This window comes from Crocuta crocuta, unplaced genomic scaffold, assembly GCF_008692635.1.
Source record: "Crocuta crocuta isolate KB4526 unplaced genomic scaffold, BGI_CrCroc_1.0 scaffold561, whole genome shotgun sequence".
In the NCBI taxonomy this organism is placed as follows: domain Eukaryota; kingdom Metazoa; phylum Chordata; class Mammalia; order Carnivora; family Hyaenidae; genus Crocuta; species Crocuta crocuta.
In genome coordinates, this window is record NW_027530529.1 from 533,984 (window position 1) to 551,414 (window position 17,431).

Consider the following 17,431-nt stretch of genomic DNA (forward strand, 5'->3'; position numbering starts at 1 on the left):
CATCAATCCTGATTGAAGAAAGGAGAAATATACTCAACTCTTAAATAAGGAGACCAAACACATCTTAAATCTTCTAACAGTTTATGCAGGCCAAAGGTTTGGGAAGATAACAAGCCCATACCTTCTGACATGCTGCAGTATAAAGCTAGGTTCAAGGCCAACATTTAGAATGATCAGTCAGATGGCACCCTTCTATCCATCCTAGACAACAAGCTGATAAAACAGACAGAGGGAAAGATAGACTGACCACATTTTACCAATGCCCCAGAGGCTCAGGGAGCCTAATAATGTATGAGAAACTAATTATACTGAAGTATTATGAATCAACTGAATGGCTCTATAATACATGCAGGATCATTGTGAGGTTTCAAAAAGGCCACTGGTAGGACAATATAATAAAAAGATGACTGGAGGCTAAAATTAGGAGACCTGGATTTAAGTCCTGACTCTGCCATTTACTAGCTACGATTCTAATAAAAATCCCTTCACCTATGAGGGGCAATTTGCTGTTTCCCACTATATAGCTACTAGACAGACACTGCTCAGGAAGGCAACCAAGGAGGGTAAGTGATTTATGTCTCCTTTGCTGTAAAAAGCATAAAGACATTGTGCTAGGGCAGAAAGAAGGGGGAAAAAACACTTTTCAAGTAGCCACTATGTGTAAAGTACTTTACGTAAAATGAAACTGGACAGGACTGAGGGAAGGAGTATGCACACCAGCCGCTACTTCCTTCCACTTTATCACATCTGGATGCCACAGTCACAAGTATAAAAACAGCCAAGATACACATAACATCAAAGCCAGAAGCAACCTTAGAAGTCACCTAATCTGGCCCTCTCATGTAACAGATAGGAACACTGAGGTCCAAAACACAGAACGAAATTGCTTAAGATCACACAGCAATTTAAAGGTGGGGATTGGAACCCATGTTTTCAGACTCTCTGCCAAAGAATTTTCCAAATATATGTGAAGCAACTCTAACCCCTTTGTAACTTTTCTTCTTTTAAATCTGTTTGTTTTGAGAGAGAGAGAGAGAGAAAGAGACAGAAACCGCGAACACATACACGCAGGAGAGCGGGGGGAGAATCCCAAGCAGACTCAAAACTCACAGGCTCCACACTCAACTGGCTGAGCCACCCAGGGGGCCCACCCTTTGTACCTTTTCTGACCTGAATTGTGCTATTCTTGATTTAGGGGAGTCAAATCAAATCTAGCCAATGGCAAATATACAATGATATAAACATGTTTGAACTGGATGTGATTGATATTTACTAATGTCTTCCATGAGACTTAAGCATGTGAAAGTTTTGTACACCTTTTGCTATCACTGCAGATTCTTCATTTAAGTACAATTAAAATCAATAAATTTTTACTGAGTATGTATATATAAGCTGTCATGCTAGACACTAGGGGCTCAGAGATAAATAAAGGAATATGATCTAACTCTAGAGGTTCTCATAGTCTGGTAAGCAAGATAGAATCTAGAAAACCACAATGCCAGGCTACTTGTGAACAGTGCTGTCAGAGCAGTACAAGCAGTAAAATGTCAGCAGACACAAAAAGGAAAGACTATACTGAATTTAGGTGATCAGTGAGGCTTCATAGAAGAGGTGGTGTTAGAAGTAGGGGCTTAAAGAATAAACAGATCAGACTGGTGGTCTTTGACTCTGGATTATTAGAACCCCCTATAAGCTTTTTAAAGCACCAGCCAAAGTACTTAGGGGGAAGTATACTAATATTTGCAATTTACTTTGAAATGCATTTAAAAAAATAAGGTGGGTTAATGGATGAAACAGGGATGTGATAGAATATACATGTCCATATATAATTTATAATGAATGTGATAAAGCAAATACTTGAAAGTGTTAATGGAAGAAGAATCTAGGTGGTGGGTATAAAGGTATTCACTATAAAATTATTCCAACTTTGCTATACTTTTGAAATTTCTCCTAATAGAAAGTTGGGGGATGGATACCAGTGCTGAGCTCTGATTTAATTAGTATGAAATAGGCCCAGGCATCGGTATAGTACCTGAACCAAAAAAAAACAGGCAATAAATAAATGGATGATTTTGATGGAGAATGATAATGGCAAGTGCATCCCAGACCACAGGAATAGCCTAAGTGTGAGAGTACAGTGTGGTAAAAGGCAACATGAAAATGAAAAAATAGGACACAGTGCTCACAGAGAGCCTTTTATGTTCTGTAACACATACAGCACTAGTCAGAAAAACGGTCCCTTCCAAGCAGTTCTAGATCCATGCGATGAATGTCCCATGTTAAAAATAAAAGATGACACTTGATTTAAAAAGGCTGTGGAGAGATGACAATGAAAAAAGAGGTGTTGCCTGGAGGAGGAGGCCAGCTGCCATCTGTCTGCACAGAGGACTCTGTGATGACCTGAGCTCACACAATAGGACTCGGAGTTTAGAAGAGTCTTCTAAATTGCCTAACAGGGTTGCCTAGATTCTAAAAAACAGTGTCCCCAGAGAACATCTTGAGCTAACCATCTTTGCAAATAGGATTTCAGCCATCATTTGACACTGACAGTTTAATAACCACTAACATTCCAAAACACTTTGGAATTTACAGAAAACCTGGAAATCTATTTGGTTGGTATCTTTTTTCTCATTCATTCATGCAAATATTTATTCATCACCTACTGTTTGCCAGGCTGTGCTAGGTGCTGGGGATAAAACAGTGAACAAGTCAGAAGAAGCAAAATATCAGAGATGCGGCCAGCCACCCAGAGCCAACAGAGGCAGGGATCTGAAATGAAGTCTGTGTGACTACAGGACCACCTCTTTTTCTACTACACCACATGTCTCTGTTCACTCTAAAAGCAAAGGAATGGACTAGATAACCTCTAATAACCCCTCAGGGCATTATTTAAAATAAAACCTATTCCATACATTAATCACATTTGTCAGTCAACAACTCAAAGCAGCTGAGGCTGGCATGACCAACACTCCACCCAGAACTGGGGAGTACTGCATGCCCTTGACACCTGGTTAGGAGAATCTGATCTTTAATTAAATTGTGCCAGGAGGCTTTCTTTGGCAGGAGCCTGGAATGCTGCAGTCTTGAATTTGCTGAGGGATGTCCTTCTGACACGTCAAAGGCACTCCTGCTATGCAGCCACCAGCCACTTGTTCTGGTTTAGCAGCAAGAAAGCAACTGCTGAAGTAGCAGAGAGGAAAACTGTGGAGGCTGTTTCTGGGCTGTTAGGAAAGATACTTTAATTTCTGACCCTCAGTTTCCTCTAATGCAAAATACACATAAGAGTATGTACTTTATATATGTGATATATATATATATCATATATATATATAGAGAGAGAGAGAGAGAGGAGAGAGAGCGAGAGCGCGCTGCCCATGAGGGGAGGGGGAAAAGCACCTAGCATGCTGCCTGGGATAAAATAGACATCCAATAAATATCTGTTCTCCCCCCCGTCATCTTTCTAGTTTCATCTCTTATTATTCCCTAAACTTGTTCATTCCAACTCAATATTCTTTCATGCCCCTGCCTTTGCCCACACTGTTCTCTCTGCCTAAAATGTCCCAACTTATCTGCCAAGCAAACTCCTACTCATTCTTTTTTTTTAAATTTTTTAAAATGTTTATTTATTTTTGGGAGACAGAGTGCAAGCAGGGGAGGGGCAGAGAGAGAGGGTGACACAGAATCTGAAGTAGGCTTCAGGCTCTGAGCTGTCAGCACAGAGCCCGACGCCAGGCTCAAACTCATAAAGTGTGGGATCATGACCTGGGCTGAAGTTGAACGCTTGACCAACTGAGCCACCCAGGCGCCCCAAACTCCTACTCATTCTTCAAGACCCAGCTTGATTTACTCTATGAAACCTTCATAGAAACCACCCTACCTCGATCTTTTCCCCCCAAATTTAATAGTATTTTATACATACTTCTGTGCAGTAGTTTCCATATTTCATCACAATAACCTCACCAGACCATGAGCAAGTCAAAGGACAAAACAGAGTCTGATTAATCTCTATTCTCCAAGTCCCACCCAGCACAAACCTGGCACACATCAGATAATTAGCAAAGGCTCACTGACTAAGGCTGGTTTGTTTACAGGGGGAAAAATTAGGAGCTAGAAGGATCATGAAAAAAATCAGCAAGTTCCAAACCTTTATTTTATAGCTGGGAACCTGAAACCCATATGGGTATGAAATTTACCTAAGATAACTCAATGAAATAATGAGGACATGATGAGCCTCTGATTATGCTGATTCTCATAAAAACACCCTCTTTCTACACTAATTATAGTTTGAGACAAAATGAACAAAGGACTATACCTGGAATTAGAGAGGTATGAGAGGCAGCAAAATGAAATGGAAAAGGCAGAGAGATTTGGAGTCACAGACTGAGGGTAGACATGTACCTTCAACCTTCCTTCCTCTTACCAATCAGAGCTACCTATCTTCCTCACTTCTACCACCTCTGCAGATAGCCACTAGAGTTACCTGCAGAAACCAGTACCAAAGGTCTGATACTTCCCCCTACCATCTTGGGAAATTCCTGACCTGCAGCCCCAGTTAAGCTATTCCCAACAGTTAAGGCAAGAATTCAAATGTAAGTTCAAATCATTAGACTTCACAATGGATGCCCTGAACTAAGAAAATCATCACTGAAATCTGAGGCCCATACAATCAGAGAGCTGAACCTAAATGGCCATCTGGTTCAACCACCCAAGGAACATGAAATCTACTCAGCTGCCTGGAAGACTTTCCAGTCAATCTCTGCTTAAACATATCCTGCGATTTCCCACACTGCCACATGCTACCTCAAAGGAACATTTTCTCTTGGAAGTGTTAAGAACCACAGCTTCAAAGTGGACTGCCTCTCTCCTCTAAAAGATAATCAGGACTAAGTCAATCGAGCTTCCAGTGTCCATTTACCTCAGTCATCCTCAATCACCTAAAATCGTATCCCCTCTAATATCATCAAATTCCTCACTCCCTTCCTGACTCTAGATGCCTTTCACTATTTCCTCTGTATCTTCCCATTTGTCATGGACTAACTCCCCTTGCCTTCTTTTCTTAAAAGAAACCTGGCTATCACCTAAAGAAGAGACTTCAGCGGCCCTCTCATCTGGAGGCTGTTTTCTCTCTCATACCCAACCTATCAGTGCTGTCCTTAATTTTCAGTGCTATTTCCAAACAACTCCTTTCTCATTGTAAAAACTTCTTTCCTTTGAATAGCCTCCACTGGTTGCTATCACACTTCCTTGCTGCCTAATACTCACTTCCTGGTCACCTCACTCAAAGGCTTTAGTTCCTTGATCTATCTTCTTCTGTGCCTCTCCAGTTATCATTCTAGGTGACCTTTACAGCCACAATGATGACCATTCCAACACCCTGGCCATTTCAATTGCGGACCTCTAGTCCAAGTTGGCCAATACTCCCATGATCACACTCTGGACCTTATCATCAAAATGTGTATCAACTCCAACATCCGGAATGAATCATATATACTCTAACACAACGTCCTATCCCTGCAGCTCACTTGCTCAAGAACTTCTACTATAATTCTCAGACTTCATATTGAGCTCTAATCTATCCATTAGTACCTCCTGCCTTCACTTCTCTTTTTCCTTAATTACAGTCCATCAAAATCACTCAAACATCAAAACCCAACAGTCCTCTAAAACTCAACAACAAAAATCCTAACAAGTCAATTCAAAAAAGGACAAAGGATCTGAATATACATTTCTCAAAAAAAAAAAGATATGTGAATGGCCAATAAGCACATGAAAAACATCACTAATCATTAGGAAAATGCAAGTCAAAACAACAGTGAGATAACACCTTGTTCCATTAGGATGGCTACTATCAAAAAAAGAGAAACCAACAAGTGTTGGTGAGAATGCAGAGAAATTAGAACCCCTGCACACTCTTGGTGGGAATATAAGATGGTACAGCCAATATGGAAAACAGTATAGTGGTTCCTCAAAAAATTAAAAATAAAATTACCATATGATCCAGCAATTCCACTTCTGGGTATAAACACAAAAATACTGAAAACAGGTCTCAAAAAGACATTTGCACACCCATGTCCATAATAATATTATTCACAATAGCTAAAATGTAGAAGCAATACAAGTATCCATTGACAGATGAATAGATAAGCAAAATGTAGTATATGCATACACTCAAATATTATTTAGGAAAGGACAGAAATTCTGTAATATGCTATAATCTGGATGAACCTTGAGAACATTATGCTAAGTTAAATAAGTCAGAAAAACACAAATACTATGTTATTCCACGAATATGAGATCCTTAGAGTGGTCAAAATCATAAAGATAAAAAGTATGATGTTGGCTGTGAGGGGCTGGTGGAGGGGAGTGTGCAGAATTACTGTTTAAGAGGCACAGAACTTCAGTTTTATAAAATAAAAAGAGTTCTAGGATGAATGGTGGTGATTGTTACATAATAATGTGAATGTATTTAATGCCACTGACCTGTGCACTTAAAAATAGTTAAGACGGTAAGTTTTATGTTAACATATTTTACCACAAAAAAAAGAAAAAAAATAACAGGAATTAGAGTTTACTATCCAATAAATACACTACAATGTGCTGAAAGTTCACAATGGTATCACAGTCATATTATGATAGGAGCCTGTTAGCACTGGGGTAGAGGCCAATGAATTGAGACTTGAGATAATAATTACAGGGGGTGCCTGCGTGGCTCAGTTGAGCATCCAAGTCTTCATTTCAGCTCAGGACACAGTCTCGGGGTGAGATCAGGCCCTGCCATGGACTCTGTGCTGGCCAAAGAGCCTACTTAATTAAGATTCCCCCTCCCTCTGCCCCTCCCCCACTTGCACATGCATGTTTTCTCTCTCAAAAAAAAGATACTAATTACAGGCAAATGATAAATGATTCTCAGTAAAATCTGTAGGACAATAAGACAGCTTATAACAGGCTTTCACCGGACATGTATACTTTAAATAAATCTGATCCATCTAAACAAATCTGATTAAAACACACATACATATACACACACACAACAAAACAATCAATGTCTTTGCCTTCTCTCCCTTTCCAAAAATCAACTGGAAAAATCTCAGCTTTGGGATGGCTGAACTCTAACTTCCTCCCAAATGTCTCGGTACCAAAGCAGCTGAATGTCCTACAGAACACTGCCTGATTGACCACTTTCAGTTGAAAACTATGAATACCTACCTACATATGATTATCTTGCCTCAACTGGGGATTCAATTGGGCTTCCCACTCACCCTTCCCCTTTGCTGATAAACTCAACTTCTGTGAGCAAACAGAAATCTTTGCAGGAGAATTCCATCTTCCCACTCTCAAACCTATGTACCTGCCTGCACCTGCCCCACCCAGTTACAATGAAGGAGGTGTTGCTACTCCCATAAAAAGGCATTCTCTCTTCTCGCTCTACTCCTTTACTTCTGCACTCCCTCTCCTGGAATGATCTCTCAGCTACATTAATCAACCAATCAATTAATCAGTCTCTCACCCCCACTCCCTCTCTCTTTTAGATCTATTCAGTCATTCAACAAATATTTATTGAGCATCTAATACCAAATCTAGCTGAATAAGACAAAGTCCCTGTGTTTGTGGATTTTATGGACTAATAAGGGAAGCAGACAAAGAAATAAGCAAATAAATATACAATGTCAAATCCATAATGGAAATTAAAGAGTAGTACATGTGAGTATGGAGGGGAATAGGGATGGGTGGTATGTAAGACGAGATGATCAGGAGAGGCTTCTCTGAGGAAGAGACACTTAAGACCTGAATAAATGAGACAACTAATACCTGGAAGCATTTTAAGCAGAGGGAGCAGTAGGTACAAATGTCCTAGATGAGACTATTTGGGGGCATGTAGAGTTGCAAAAAGGACAGCAAGACAAAGTTTATTGAACAGGGAGAACCGTGGCAGAAAACTAAGATTAGAGATATAGCCAGAGGTCAGATTATGTAGGACTTTACAATCCTACAAACAATAAGTTTGGATTCTGTTTCAAGCATGAGAAGAGACTATAGAGTTTTGAGTAGTGTTCTGATTTATGTTTAAACCACTCTGGCTGCAGACAACAGACTGCAGGGGAGCAAAGGAAAAGTAAAGAGACCATTGAGAAATTATTACAATAATCTAGGTGGGAACTGATGGTGACTTGAATGGATTGCAGTCAGTATACGGTAGTATAAGCAAAGATAGATATTTAGAAGGTAGAGCCAAATGGTTTAGTTAGATATTGGATTTGAGAAAAAAGGAAAAAATCAAAAATGATCTCTAAGTTTTTGGCCTGATCTGAGAATACTGAGTGAATATAAACATGCTATAGTGTCTCCTATTCAAAGACACCAACATCTTCCTGGAAACACCTTCCCTTCACAGCACAGCTTCTCAAAAGAACTGTCTATTTATACTATCTCCACTTCCTCCCCTTCTGTTTGCCAAGTAATACCCTACTATTGCACCAAAAGTAGTCAAGATTACCAATCATCTCCATGTTGCCAAATCAAATGGTTACTATTCTGTCTTCACCTTACTCAATCTCTCTGTAGCATTCACCTGGTTTTCCTTCTACCTTCTGTGTACTATCTCCTTTGCAGACTCTTCCCAGCTACCCTTCACAAGTCCAAGGTTAGAAACCTCCTTTTCTCATATGCTACATTCTCATCTAGATGATCTCATCCATTCCCATAGCTTTACATATTACCTATATGTTGATGATGCCCTAGTTTCTATCTTTAGCCCAAAAGCTCTCTTTCAGACTCATAACCATCTGTTAGACAATTCCACCTATATTTCTCATAAGTACCCACACCTAACATGAACAAATGAAACTCCTGGTATTCACAGCATCTATCCTGAATTTTAATTATATTTGCTTATTTATTATACATCTCTATCAATAAACAGAAAGCTTCACAAAGGAGCAACTAAGTCTTTTGTGCTAATATATACCTACAAACTAAACAGGGCTCAGCAAGAGAAGACACCAAAATTTACTAGACCCTGTCTCTACCCTCAAAATAGTCACAAACTAATGGGATGGACAGATACATAAACCACCATGACAGTATCACATGATATGGTAAGTGCCACTGTGAGTGGTGAGAGGAAGAACATGAGTGCTTCATGAATCCCAAAGAAGGGCCCTGCATAGCCCTGGAGTCAAGGAAGGCTTTATTTAGAAGATAACTTAAGAGTTTATATTTGCAAGAATAGTTATTCAGTGCCTACTATGCATTTTTTCTTTTTTATATAATTATATTTAATCTTTACAATAACTCTTCAAGGTAGGTATAAATATATTCCATTTCATATATGAAGCTTAGAGAGATTAAAAACCAAGTAATAGGTAATGGGACCAAAATCTGAGCTGAGGTCAGTCTGCTTTTCAATCCCTCCACCTTCTTTTCTTTTCTTTTCTTTTTTTTGCTACATCACAAGGTATCACCAAAAATAGTATCTTTTATACTTGCCACCTACTATTCGTTTGACCTAAAAGAAAATCACTATAACTCTTGACCTCAGTTTTTAGCATGGGGTTCAATTACCAGTCTGTAAATCCTTCTCATTCTAACTTCCTCCTTTTCCTTTGTTATTAAAGATTGAGACTCATGGCACCTGGGTACCTCAATAGGCTAAGCGTCAGACTCTTGATTTTGGCTCAAATCATGATCTCACAAATTTGTGCGAGATGGAGCCCCGCATCAATCAGGCTTTGCGCTGACAGCTTGGGATTCTCTCTCTTCCTCTCTCTCTTCCCCTCCGCTACTTGTGCTAGCTTTCTCTCTCTCTCAAAATAAATGAATAACCTTTAAAAAAAAGATTGAGGGGTGCCTGGGTGGCTCAGTCAGTTAAGTCTCTGACTTCAGCTCAGGTCACGATTTCCCAGTTCACAAGTTCAAGCCCCACACCCGGCTCTGTGCTGACAACTCAGAGCCTAGAGTCTGCTTCGGATTCTGTGTCTTCCTCTCTGTCTGCCCTCCCTGCTCATACTCCATCTCTCTCTGTCTGTCTCTCTCTCTCTCGAAAATAAAGAAAACATTAAAAAAAAAAAAGATTGAGGGCTCAGTTTTAAACTAGTCAGTGAACAACCTTAGGCATTTCTTTCATGCTATAGCATCTAAGCATTTTTCATGGCTGAAGATACATTCAAGGATAACCATAGTAACATCTGTAGATCAGTGCACAGTTTACAATTAGTTTCACACATTCAATTTTTAATTTGATCTTCACCAACCCTGTAAGGTGTTAAATCTCTATTTTACAGAGGCCAATGGAAATGAAATGCCTAGCCTAGCTCTATCAGATCTCTGGACTCTACAGCCCATTAGAAATTGAATTTAAGAAGGGGTGAATTTGAGAGGAGTGTGGAAGGGGATGAAGAGAGCAAATGACTCATAGAGGAAGCTCACCCAAGTGGCCTAGAGCCAGAAGAAATTACCAGGGACCAAGTCAGTTTCCTTTCCAAGGTAATGAGTATTTGGCCACAGCACAGTGACCTACCACATGGAACAGCTCTTTTTTCATTTCAGTAGTACCTTGAGCCCAGCCCCAGAAGTAGGCAGAAAAGAGAATATAAGAACACTCTTTGTACATACACCACATGCATACACAGGGTCTGAAGATAACATGGCATAAATAAACAGATACCACCTTTAGAGAAGACTTGAATTTCGGCCCAATCACTGCTAATGACTTGCTGAATAAAAAGTTCCCTCCCTCTGTGTTATCACAACCCCTTGTGCTTCTGTCACATACACTTATCACATGAGGTTACAGACTCCTTGACCTGCAATGGAAGGTAGAAACTGAGTCTAATTTCCATCTCTGTGTCCCCAGCACCTGGCACCATAACTAGCACTGAATAGATGATCCAGAGAATATGTGAAAATGGATGTCATATTCAAAGCTTTTTGTGTACATATCCATTCCACATTATAGTCTACACAGTGATTGCCAGGAAAATAGCAACCTTGTCTTCTTATCTCTGCTTCCCGGCTCACTCTCCCACTTTGAGGACACTGCTCAAGAAAAGTTCATTGAGTAGAAACAAAACAGTCCTAAAAGCCAGCCTTCGGAGGGAAAGAAATTAACCTATATTGTCCTTTTTCCCAGACTGTAGTCTTTCCCACCATATAACCCCCAAAATAACCCCTATCTTGCCCAATCCACCTTCTTCTTCAAAAGACCACTGTTCTTGGGGCACCTGGGTGGCTCAGTCGGTTAAGCGTCTGACTTCGGCTCAGGTCATGATCTCATGGTTCGTGGGTTTGAGCCCCATGTTCGGCTCCGTGCTGACAGCTAGCTCAGAGCCTGGAGCCTGTCTTCGGATTCTGTGTCTCCTTCTCTCTCTGACCCTTCCCTGCTCACGCTGTCTCTCTCTCTCTCCCTCAAAAATAAATAAAAACATTTTTAAAAATGAAATTAAAAAAAAGACCACTGTTCTCCCCAGCACCCCACCCTCCTCCCTCTACCCCATCCCTGCTATCCCCTCTTCTTCCCTAGGCTCACAAGTCCACCTCTTTTCCTCCAGGTCAACAATGCTTCAAAGCTGTACAGAGCCTTTGTTCCTCTGTCAGTCATTTGTCTCACAAAAGAGTCTGGGCCCAGCCCTGCTGGACACCTTGTTCTTCTCCCACTCTAGTCTTCAAGCTGTCCACTTCCCACCTTGCTTACTCCCCACTGCCTACTGCTGCCCAATCCCCTCTGGGAAGGAGGAAGGAGTCAAATTCTGGAAGAAAGATTGCTTATTGGCAGGCCCAAAGCAAGGCATAGATGAAGTAAGGAGACAGACTGGTAATTGAGGAAGACAGAATTTGTAGAAGAAAACTGAAAGTAAGGGAGTTAGGGAGGAAACAGAGAGTCTGGACCTCACAAACACCAGAACAAAGGTCCACAGAAACCAGTAGGTTTATTGATAATGAGAAATGTTACAGTTCTAAAAGGAAAAGAGAAGAAAGTCTAACCAAGAAAAGAAGGACCCAAGAGAGGGAAGGAAAACCTAGCTATGGAGGGGAAAGGATAAGAAAGGGAAATATGAGGACAGCAAGGAGGAGGAAGAAAATGGAGGGTGGGAGAAAAAATAGGGGAAGGAAAAATGATCAGGAGGAGGAAACAGAAAAATGGGGAGAGGAAGACAAGGAGGCAGAGTCACAGAAAACCTGGGGGGAGGTAGGGGATCAAAATCATCAAGGTAGGTTAGTAGCAGGCCTCGTGTTTCTTGGTCCCAGATGATCAAGAAGGAAAGAATTATAGTAAGACATTACGCAGCCCCCACGGTCTGCCATTAACTAGGCTAAGGAGGGGGCTCCAGAAAAGATATACTAGTTTATTTTTTTTAACATTTTATTTATTTATTTATTTATTTATTTTAGAGACAGAGAGCACGCAAGCAAGCTGGGGAGAGAGAGAGAATCCCAACCAGGCTCCACGCTCAGCACACAGCCCTATGTGGAGCTCAGTTCCACGACCCTGGGATCACAACCTGAGCTGAAATGAGGAGTCAGACACTCAACGGAATGAGCTACCTAGATGCCCCAAAGATAGTCGAGTTTGGAGCAGCTTTACCCTCAAGTATCAAATCATTGGCCAGTTCACAGAAAAACCATTAACATGCCTTGACCTGTTTCTGGCCAACCCCACCTCCCTACACCCAACGTACCTACACTCAACACTAAAATAATCAGCCCCTGCCTTGTCCACGAAGTCTCTGGGTCCTCAGCAGACCAGCAAGATGTCATTCAAAAGACTGGCTAGAGGACAGGATACGAAGGCCTGCTCTCAAGTTCTCCCGTCTTCTACAGTGTTGAAGGGGACGTCTCTGCAGCCCATTCTAGGGTCTAACAAGCTTACTCTTCCAAAAGGCAGCTCCCGTCTAGGGAAGCCAAAGTTAGAAAGAGAGCATCAAGCTCTTCACTGCAAAGATAAGGAAACTGAGGCCCACAGAGGCTACCAGAACAGGACCAGCCTAGGTCTCCTATCTCCCGGTTTCTACTCCACCTCTTAACAGGTCACTTATAACGCCCCTTCCCGGCACCCAAGAGAAAACCCCCATGGTCCCTGCAGGCCAGCCGCTAAGCCAAGAAAGAGGAAAGCATCACCCGAACCACCAAGCAGAAAGGTGTTAGCGAAAGAGAAGGGCTCCTGAGGCACAGCAGTTCCCCAAAACCAGCTTCCCCTTCTCAACCTTTCCTAGCCAGGGCTGAATCCAGGTGCCGGCCTAGTCCTAGGACGGCTCATCTGGGGGTTCCGCCCTCAGCCCTTTCTCCCACTTAGAGTCTTAAGGAAAGAGACCCCTAAACGCACCGGTCTGCGCGGCACCACTCCCCGGAAGCCAGTGGAGACCCCTCCCCCTCCCGAGGAGCGCCCAGCTGGGCGTGCCCCCGGGTGGGCCAGCCCTACCTGGCGGGGGGAGCCGGCCCCGGCATCTCTGGCTCCTGTTTTTGTCGCAGAGCCGCACCTCTGCCGCCCAGCGAGCGGCACAACGCCCCGGCTCCACCCGCGCCGCTCTCCCCAGCTGGGGCCGAGCTCCCGGCAGCTCGGCCGCCCCAGCTCCCGCTCTCGGCTGCAGCACGCTCCCGCCCTCGCAGGGCGCAGCGGAGGCGCAGCTTCGGGGTTGGTGAAGCAGAAGGGGCGGGGGAAGAAGGGAGGGAAGGAGGCGGGAGGAAACGGCGCTTCTCCCTCCCCCTCCCCCGTAGAAGCTCTGAGGGCGGGGAGACTACTACCTTCCCACCCTCACTGCTCTTCTCACCCACGTAGTTCCCCAGCCTCCTAGCAGGAGGTAATTTCTCGCGGGGGCTAGGCTTTCGAGGGCCGGTCAGAGTCCTGGGTGAGCCCCAGAGTTAAGGGAGAGAACCAGACCCGCTCTGCAGCTGTTCTTGGACTCAAGGGCAATTCAGATCAAACCCGGTATTTTATCAGATTAGCCTTCAAGGAAAGAGAGGCACCCACCCCTTTAACCCACCAACAAAGGTGTCAGGTTCTATCTAATTCTAATGCCCTAGGGAAAACTCTACGTGGTCACTTACAGCTGCTTCTAAGTAAAGAAAGCTTAGCAGCAGCTACCATTTATTAAGTGCTATTGTGTACCAGGCACTTTACAAAATGTTTTGTCTAGGGGCTCAGTCGGCTAAGCTTCTGACTTCTACTCCGGTCATGATTTCCCAGTCCTTGAGTTCAAGCCTGGCGTGGGGCTGTGTGCTGACAGCTCAGAGCCTGGAGCCTGCTTCACATTCTGTGTCTTCCTCTCTCTCTCTCTCTGCCCCTCCCCCACTCACGCTCTGTCTCTATCTCAAAAATAAATAAACAAAAATGTTTTGGGTATCTCACCACAACCTGATGAAGTAGGCACTCTACCAAATCACACGTCAAAACCGAGGTCCGGGAAGAAAATGGTTTCATACAATAAGTATTTCTTAAGCACATATTGTGGGTCAGGCATTGTAATGGACCCTGAGCTGAGCAACACATTACAGGGCATTCATCAACCCTGGCCCAGATCCCCTAAACCCCACTAGTGCCCCCTCAATCATTTAACATTTTTTAAAAATGCCTTCATTCCTTTCCAAATGCTCTCTAAGAGGTGATACTATGCCATTACCTACCCCCTCTACACCCTGCTCTTGAGACATACGGCAGGAGTCAGATTATGCAAGGTCTCTTCCAGGTCAGAATGAGGATTTTGGTTTTGTTCTACATTTTAACAATCAGAAGGCTTTGGATGATTTTAAGCAGAATGACAAGATCTCATTTACATCTTTAACAGATCACTGATTGCTGAGTGGAGAATAAAGGGGAGGATGATAGAAACAAGGAAACAAGTAAGTAGGTTCTTTCAAAACAAGAAAGATAATAATGATTTAGACTAATATGTTGGAAGAAGAGCTGAAACAACACAAGCATATTCTAAGGATACAGCTTGGAGAAGCTGCAGCAGAACTTAGCAAAAGAATGTGATGGGTGGGACAGGACAGTGACTTCCCCAAGACCACACAACTGGAAAACGGCTGAGTTGCCCCAACTCTGGTCTGACTCCTAAGCCTATGCTTTATTTCTCTCTGCCATGTTAGTCATCTTTATTATCAACTGCCATACTCCTGTCCCTACTGCCTAGCAAAGAGCAAATAACCAGCATTATGCTTGATCAATGATTTAAGTGTGCTAGGCAGAAATCTTATGGTATTTATCCATTTTCCTTGTCATATGTCTACACCTCCACTCAATGTGCCCAAATTATTTAACTGCAGAAGGATGTAAGGGAAGAATTCCATGAGGACAGAAAGAGCTCTTCAGTTAAGTATCTTCCATCTTTCCCAGACCCTGAGTACCCATGCTAGTCCAATTACCATAAGTCCCAATTTTAATGGAGGAGATAGGGAATTTCTTGAAGACACCCACATTATAGAGAGAATTGGTCAAGAACACTGATTGGGGGACCTGCGACACTATGAGAACTCAGCTTGAAAGCAGTTTTAGGATGCTCCTTTAACTGCACACCCTTGTCTCAACTTATACAGAGTGGATGAAAGCCAGAAACAGTCCTCTGCTTTGGACATAGTTTTCCAAAGTAATGATCAATAATCATAGCATCTGATCTTACCCAACTTTCCACCCCATGTAGCATCCCCCCTCTTACAAATGGCTTTCTAGGTAGGAATAGAGAGCTTACTTGAAAATAGCACTATTAGACGATGCTTCCTAACATTCACCCAGGTGCCTCTCTGTAAATTTCCAATTCTGCCTCCTGGAAAACATCCTTCAGGGCAAACAGTAAAGGCTTTCAGACATGTGTTATGGTAATCAATCAAGCCCCTGCACTTTTTCTCTTCTCCAGGATAAGTACTCCCAGTTCTATTAATCACCTGTTCATTCAATAACTATTTAAGCTTTTGTATAACCCACAAGGGATAGAAATATCAGTAAACAGGACCAAACCTTTACAGTCTATGGTTTGTTTGTTTTTTACATTTTTTTAAATGTTTATGTATTTTGAGAGAGAGAGAGAGTGTGTGTGAACAGGGGAGGAGTAGAGAGAGAGGGAGACACAGAATCCAAAGCAGGTTCCAGGCTCTGAGCTGTCAGCACAGAGCCCGATGCGGGGCTCAAACTCCAAACTGCGAGATCATGACCTGAGCCAAAGCTGGACGCATAACCAACTGAGCCACCCAGGTGCCCCTCTGTGGTTTTAATATGATGGTTTTTCAGTCCTCCCTTTACATCAAAATTGCCTGGGAAACTTTAAAAATATACACTGAAGGGCGCCTGGGTGGCTCAGTCATTACTTTGGCTCAGGTCATGATCTCATGGTTGGTGAGTTCAAGTCCCACATCAGGTAAGCATGAGCCCCACTTCGGTGAGCTCATGCCCCACTTCAGGTGAGCTCATGCCCTGCTTAGCTCCAGCCCTGCTTCAGATAAAAACATAAGTCCCAGATGAGCCTCTCTTTGCTTGCTCTCTCTTTCTCTCTCTCTCTCTTGCTCTTTCTCTCTCTCTTCCTCCCTCCCTCCTTTCCTCACTCTCTGTCTACTCTCTGCCCCTCAAGGGATATTCTCTGTCTGTCTCTGTCTCTCTCTCTGCCCTTCGTGGGATATTCTCTCTCTCTCTCTCTCTCTCTCCCTGCCTCTTGCTCACTTGCACCCTCTCTCTCTAAAAAAAAAAAAGAGTTTGGTTATGACTTTTCAGATACAACAGCAAAATCACGATCCATAAAAGAAAAAGTTGGTAAATTGAACTTTATTAAAATTTACAACTTCTGCAAAAGGTACCATTAAGAAAATGAAAAGACAAGTCATAGACTGGAGAAAATATTGTGGCAAAACATATATCTGATAAAGAATTTGTATCCAAAATGTACAAAGAGCTCTTAAAACTCGACAGCAAGAAAACAAACAACCCAATCCAAAAAATGGACCAAAAAATCTGGACACCTCACCAAAGAAGATACAGAGAATATGAAGAGACAATCAGCATCATAAGTCATTAGGGATAGTAATGAGGTGCAACTACATACCTAGTAGAATGGCTAAAAGCCACAACACTGATAACACCAAATGTGGGTGAGTATACACAGCAACAAGAATTCTCATTCATTGCTGATGGTAATGCAAAATGGTACAGCCACTTTGGGAGACAGTTTGGCAGTTCCTTATAAAACTAAATACAGTATAGGCTTACCATCCAATCCAGCAATTGCACTCCTAGGTATTTATACAAGTGTGTTGAAAATTTATGTCCACACAAAACCTTGTCCACAAATATTGATTGCAGCCATATTCTTAACTGCCAAAGTGTAGAAGCAACCAAGATATCCTTCAATAGATAAATGGGTAAGCAAACATCCATACAACAGTGTATTATTCAACAATAAAATGAAATGAACTTCTCAACCACAAAAAGACATAGAAAATCCTTAAGTGAAAA

The 17,431-nt window shown here is 42.4% G+C and overlaps 1 protein-coding gene and 1 pseudogene across 2 annotated transcripts in view; one reads left to right on the top strand and one right to left on the bottom strand.

The window, feature by feature from the left end:
- The window catches only part of PAK1 (p21 (RAC1) activated kinase 1), an 87,455-nt gene extending 73,851 nt beyond the window's left edge, over positions 1–13,604 (bottom strand). For both annotated transcript variants that reach the window (XM_077767531.1, XM_077767530.1), the window contains exon 1: positions 13,415–13,604. The gene's annotated coding sequence lies outside the window, so the exon portion shown is untranslated. The remainder of the gene's footprint in view (positions 1–13,414) is intronic.
- Positions 9,075–17,431, top strand: part of LOC144234290 (small ribosomal subunit protein eS10-like) — a 44,777-nt pseudogene continuing 36,420 nt past the window's right edge.